Source organism: Bubalus bubalis, chromosome 16 (assembly GCF_019923935.1).
Source record: "Bubalus bubalis isolate 160015118507 breed Murrah chromosome 16, NDDB_SH_1, whole genome shotgun sequence".
In the NCBI taxonomy this organism is placed as follows: Eukaryota; Metazoa; Chordata; class Mammalia; order Artiodactyla; family Bovidae; genus Bubalus; species Bubalus bubalis.
Genome location: NC_059172.1, coordinates 30,562,484 through 30,568,650, shown reverse-complemented (window position 1 = coordinate 30,568,650; position 6,167 = coordinate 30,562,484). Strand labels below are relative to the sequence as shown.

Sequence of the window (6,167 nt, the reverse complement as noted above, 5' to 3'; positions counted from 1 at the left end):
GGAGAAGACTCTTGAGAGTCCCTTGCACTGAAAGGAGATCAAACCAGTCAGTCCTAAAGGAAATCAGTCCTGAATATTCATTGGAAGGACTGATGCTGAAGCTGAAACTCTAGTACTTTGGCCACCTGATGTGAAGAACTGACTCGCTGGAAAAGACCCTGATGCTGGGAAAGATTGAAGGCAGGAGGAGAAGGGGATGACAGAGGATGAGATGGTTGAATGGCATCACTGACTCAATGGACATGAGTTTGGGTAAACTCCAGGGGTCGGTGATAGACAGGGAGGCCTGGTGTGCTGCGGTCCATGGGGTCACAAAGAGTTGGACACGACTGAGCGACTGAACTGAACTGAACTGAAACCCCATCCGCTGTGCCCAAACCAGCTCCTCCCATGCTCCCTCTATTCACCTAGCTTCCTTGGCCAGAAACCTGCACATCTTTCTCAAATCTCTGTCCTTAGTTTCCCACATCTAAACAATCAAAAAGTCAAATGGATTCTATGCCCTGTTAGCCTCTCTGGAAGCTGTGCCTTCCTTTTTAGGAAGTAGAACACAGTGGCAAGAGCATGGCCTTTAGGGTTGGGCAGACCTGGGTCAAAATCCTGTCTTTGTTACTTATTGGCTATGTGACTTCAGGCAACTCTCTCTTAATTTACCCAAGGTTTAATTTCCTTATCTACAAAATGGGAATAATAGCCTACTTTGGAGAGTTGTGAGGATTAGAAACAATGATGTAAATACCTAGTGCTGTGCTTGTCCCATGGTAACACTTAATGGCAGTATTCATCATAACGATGATAATTATTATTTCTGGCTTCTCTGTTAGTGCTCTAATCTAGGACATCATCTTCTCTCTCCTGGACCATTGCATCAGTCTCCTCACTGAACTCTCTGCCTTCATTCTCCATTACCACCCCCTGAAATCTGCTTTTCACAGTTGTTGGGGAGATTTTTCTAAAATGCAAATCTGATCTTGCCTACTTAAAACTCTTCTCTTTCCTGTCCCACCTACCTTTTGCTTCACCCACTCTCATGGGTCTCTAAGCATCACTGTGTTCTACTGGGTTTCATTCAAGCAGGTACCTCTGCCTCTGCCTGAACATCTTCTTTCTCCCCCTCCCCTCACTCCTTTCTGGCAGATCCTCACCCTTCACACCATTGCCAGTGTCTGCCACCCCTCCATGGATGTCTGTTTATTTGGAGTTCAACTACAAGCTCCTTGAGGGTAGGGAGCAGCTCTGATGTTTCTTTGTGGCCCCTGTCTGCCAGCAAAGGGCTTTGTGTAGAGAAGGAACAAACAGAATATCAGTAGAGACTTGCCCAAGGTCCCAGAATGGTTCAGCAGCAAGGCCAAGGCTTAAACCTAGGCCCCTTGTCTTCCTACCCAGGGCTCTTTCTTCTAGGCACGTCATTTTGCCTCAGCAGAGAGAATAGCCCAGGGCTGACAGCTTGGGATGGGGGATCTCCCCCTGGGAGGACAGCAGGCTATCCAAGGCCACCACACACCCATCTCAGTGCTGCACCCGACTGTGGGGGAAGGATAAAATTATCCACTGCCCACGCCCTCTATCTCCCCATCCGACATGACTGGAGATAAAAAATGAGTGACACAAAATCCAATCTTCCTCGGTGCAGAGGCTGGCGGGAGAGCGGCAGGGGTGGGACTGGCAGCCCTAGCAGCCCCTCCTCGCCAAGCACATCTCATATTTATTGGCTCATAATTGAAGGCAGCCTGGAGACGTCCCCACTCCGGCCCCGGCAAGACAGATGGGAGCACTGTGACGGCTGGGGATGGAGTCAGGGCACAGACTTCCTCACAGGTCTGCAGCCATGGAGGCGGCACACAGCAGGGGAAGCAGCTAGTTGGCTGCTGCCCTGGCCCCAGGGGTCTGACCCAGGCCCGAGGTCTTGCTTCTGCCATCCACTTCTGATGATCTTGGGTCAGATTCTTCCTTCTCCAGGCCCAGGGTTTCAGGCTTCTGGGTTTTATTACCAGGGTATGCGAGAGCTATTCTGGGATTTGGGAAGATCTGGGCTACTACCTTGCTGTGTGGCTTTAGGTGGTTCTCTTTGCCTCTGAGCTATGTGCTTTCTCCTTGTAAAAGACTGAGGGGGTTGAGTTGGACTATAGGCAGCCTTTAAGTATCAGCACTGGAAGACTTCCTGTTGTAGGAAGGCAAAAAAAACCAAAACAAACAAAAAAAAAAACTGCTGAAATGCTGCCAAATATGAAGAAGCTGCTCTGGCCCCGGATGCTCCACATACCTGGGCCTGGCTTGGTGTCTGAGGCCCGAGGAGACTGCAGAGTCTAGTTTCACCTCTGTAATTTGTGTCGCTGTGGGAGAGGGGCTGGGGCTGGCTGCCAGGCACCTGGGTTCTGACCAGTGTCCCCACCCTCCTGCTGCTCCTGACCTGGGCCAGGGCTTTGACGTCTTCAGGTTTCAGATTCCCCACCTGGAAGATTTCTGTTCATGCTCACCCCACCTCGCAGGGTAAGAGAGCCTAGCAGGATGGACTCAGGGAGGGGCAGATGCTTCTACTGGTTGAGCTTATACCCTCATGGCTGGTTTGGTTCTGTCAGGGTTTGCAGTTCTCTGAACTTTACCTGACTGAGGTACAGGGTGGGGTAGGATTTGCCCAGTTGCCCCAGAATGTTAGGAATTCAAGGTCCCAGGTCCCCATCCAGGAGCCTGCCCAGCATACCACATTCCACGCTGTGACATGAGGTGATGAGCCGGGGACTTGCACAGAAGTTTTGCAGAGACAGACAGGAGCGTCTGCTGAGTAGGGCTTGTACTCAGTGAAGTGGGATGGACATAGCCTGCCCTGCAGGAGCACAAAGTCCAGAAAGAGGACCACAGGTAAGTCACTGCTTTGGACAAAAGGCTATTTTATGCAGGCTCAAAGTGATGTCAAATTAGATGGCACTATTAGGGAGCTTTTCCAAGTGTCAGGTTACTAGTTTCCTGGATGTAATTTCATAGGAGGAACATGGTCAAAATGGAAGCGTGTCAATCTAACAGCTGAAGCAGCCTACTCAAGATGCAGAATCAAGGTACGTGCATAGCTTGTCTGTCAGTGATATCATAAACCCTGTGTTCATTCTATTCATTATTTAATGACAGAACACTGTGAATTAATTAGTCTCAGTCCCAGGTTTGGGGAATCCACGGTCTGGAACTAATTTCCCTTTAGTTTTTATAGTTTTCACATTTCCTTCTTTAACTCCCTTAGGGTTTATTTGGGCATATGGTATAAGATAAAGCTCTAAAATGATCTTTCCCCCAATTGGACTGGGTACATGTGAATTGTAATCTTAGAGATTCACAAAGGTCATGAACACAGTGGAGGCTTGGAGGAGTCCTGCAGTCAGGAAATTTTTATGTATTATTTTCTGTTTCACTATAGAATCTGTTAAAAAAAAAACTTCTATGAACACAATGCAGAGCATCACTTTGGAGTAAAGGAGTTGGCAGAGCAGAACTGAGACAGAGGCCTCCTTGCCTCGGCTTCTACTTGTCTGTGGACCTGGGGTCTGGCCAGGAGGAGTGAGATGCAAGTGACCAGCTCTGCTTCCAGGCCCGCAGTCCTAAGAGCTCTGCCAGGAGCCACAAACCATGGGTGCCTCAGGGAGGGTGAGGTGGCCTGTTTGACATTTGGCTAAGATTTACAGAGGACTGTTTGCCCCAGGGCTTGAAGGATGAGCAGAAGTGTGTGATGGAAATGCCTCTGTGAGGGCAAGACTTCGGCAGTGACACCCTGCCAGGGCAGTGGCACAGACCATGCCTCCGGAACCATGGGACAGCTAGAGCAATTTGAGCAGAGACACCAAAATTAACTGCCCACGGGGAAGCCAGGTGAGAACACAAGTGCCTATAATATGGGCAAAGATGGGGATGGGTGTCAGCCAGAACAGGTGCAGGGAAGGAACTCAGCAGTCATTTTCCAAGTTCCAGGTCTGCCTTGGTGCAGCGGGGTCTCCTGGGGCCTCATTACACCAGTCAGCACAGAGCACACACATGACGCCCTCCCAAGGCCTCTCCTTCCTCGGGGAGTCTGCAGAGTTCCTTTCCTGTCTGGAACAAGTAACAGGGGAGTTGGGGTGGAGTGAGATGAGGATGTGGGGACCCGGATTTCTAGGAATTAATAAGTGCCCTTCTATGAGATTCGGTTCCCCTCTGGAGGCCAATTAGGGCATCTGGAAGCTTGGGAGGTGGGGAGAAGGGAGGTAGGAGTGTATGTATGCTTGAGGCAGGCCCATCCATCCTGTGTCCTGAGATCTGAGGGCAGAGTAGACCTCAGGGGTACCCTGTTCACTTACAAGAAAAGTGCAAGTGTGAAGATAATCACAGAACTGTTTTCATCATCTAAGAACAGAACTTCAATGTTGTACTATAAGAAGTATAGTATTGCCCCCACCTCCATAACATTGTCCTATAGTGAGCGCTCGTTAGGGGCCAGGCCCTAGGCTAGCCTAGGTTCGTTCATGATCTTCCAGCAATGCACAGTGGTTCCAGTTTTCCCACACCCTTGCCAACACTTGTTTTTGTTTGTTTGTTTGATAATAGCTTTCTGATGGGTGAACTGGTATTTCTTTAATTTGTATTTCCCTGAGTGTGTGCACACATGTGCACACACACACACACACAATAATTAGTGACATTGAGCATTGTTTCATGGACTTTAGGCCAATTGTATATCTTCTTTGGAGAAATGTCTGTCAAGTCTTTTTTAAATTTTCAAAAATTTTTAAATTAAAAAAAATTTTTAACTTAAAAATTTTTTTAATTTAAATTGGATTTTAAATTTTTTTAATTAAAAAAATCCATTTTTAAATTGGATTGTTTGAAGTTTTTATTGTTGTTGTTACAGTTGAGCTTTGCAAATATTTTTCTCTTATTTGGGGGGTTGTCTTTTTACTTCTTTGGATAGTACCCTCTGATGAAGAAAAGATTTTCATTTTGATATAGCCCAATTTTTTCTTCTGTTGCCATATTCAAACAATCATTGCCAAATCCAGTGTCATGGAGTTTTCCTTTATGTTTTGTTCTAAGAGTTTTATACTTTTAGCTCTTACATTTAGGTCTTTGGGATAGGCAGTTTTTAATCTTAATTAATTTAGTGAACAACTATTGAACACTCACTACTTGATGGATCCTGGACCAAGTGCTTGAGGATACAATGAACAACACAACTCTTAGGTCAGGTATGTGATAGACAAGGTGTTGGAGCTTCAGAGAAATGAAGTAAACTGTCCAGAGTCACATGACTAGTAAGTGCCGTAACCATGACCACTTAGGTCCCGTGACTTCAATTCTATACTCCTGTGCTATGTCCCTCCCACACATCCTACAGCTCCTGAATGCCCAGAAACCAAGACCATAATCCACAGTGAGGCACCCGGACTCTCTATTGGGCTAGTCCCCATTTCCAGCCTCATCTCTCCCCAGCCACCTAACTTAGGTGCCCCTCCCTTGAGCCAGTGAGTAGGTCTCAGTCCAGTGCCCCATGTTCTCTGTTTCTCTCTTCTTCTTTGCCTCAAACTACTTACAATCAAAAGGCCTAGCTGACAACCCACCGGCTCCAGGAAGATTCTCCTAACCTCTCAGCCCTCACATATCTCTTCCCTTCCATTTCCAAAGAATACAAAGGCTCACTATTATACAGCTCAAGATTATATTTCTTTGTATCCCATTAAAAGCTTTCTAATACCTGAATCAGTATCAGACTTGGAGTCAGAGAAAACTGAACTTGAATCCTCTTTCTGCTACTGTATAAAGTCATATCTCTCTCAAAACTTTTCTCTTTTATAAAATGGGGACAGAGATGCCCGCATGGCTGCTTTGTTGTGAGACTTAGAAACAAGACCTAACTCCCCTGACACAGTGCAGAGCCCAGAGCAAGTGCTCGGTGATATCGACTGAGGGTTCTCTCTCCTGTCCCTCCTCCCTTCCCCCACCCATTCTCCCCTTCCCCCTGTGACCCAAGGGTGAGTCTGCTCTTCTCACCGGGATCATGGGTGTGGCGCCCTCCTGTGACTCAGGTTCTCTCCCTCTCAGAGCAGTCAGTGCTGCAAGAAAATCCCCCTGTGCTCTTCCCCTCCCCAGCCCAGGGTTGTTATTCTTCTAGAGAAAGAAATGAGGCCCATAATGGGAAAGTGATTTACTTA

The 6,167-nt window shown here is 47.3% G+C and overlaps 1 long non-coding RNA gene across 2 annotated transcripts; it reads left to right on the top strand.

Annotated features, from left to right (window-relative positions):
- The first annotated feature begins 255 nt into the window (after positions 1 to 255).
- On the top strand, positions 256 to 4,717 carry LOC123329746. 2 transcript variants are annotated; one of them, XR_006545300.1, is made up of 4 exons: positions 256 to 2,490; positions 2,685 to 2,859; positions 2,983 to 3,053; positions 3,407 to 4,717. It is a non-coding gene; the product is annotated as an uncharacterized LOC123329746 (long non-coding RNA). The 2 variants fall into 2 exon arrangements; XR_006545299.1 differs by having other exon boundaries at positions 256 to 2,859.
- The last annotated feature ends 1,450 nt before the right edge of the window (positions 4,718 to 6,167 follow it).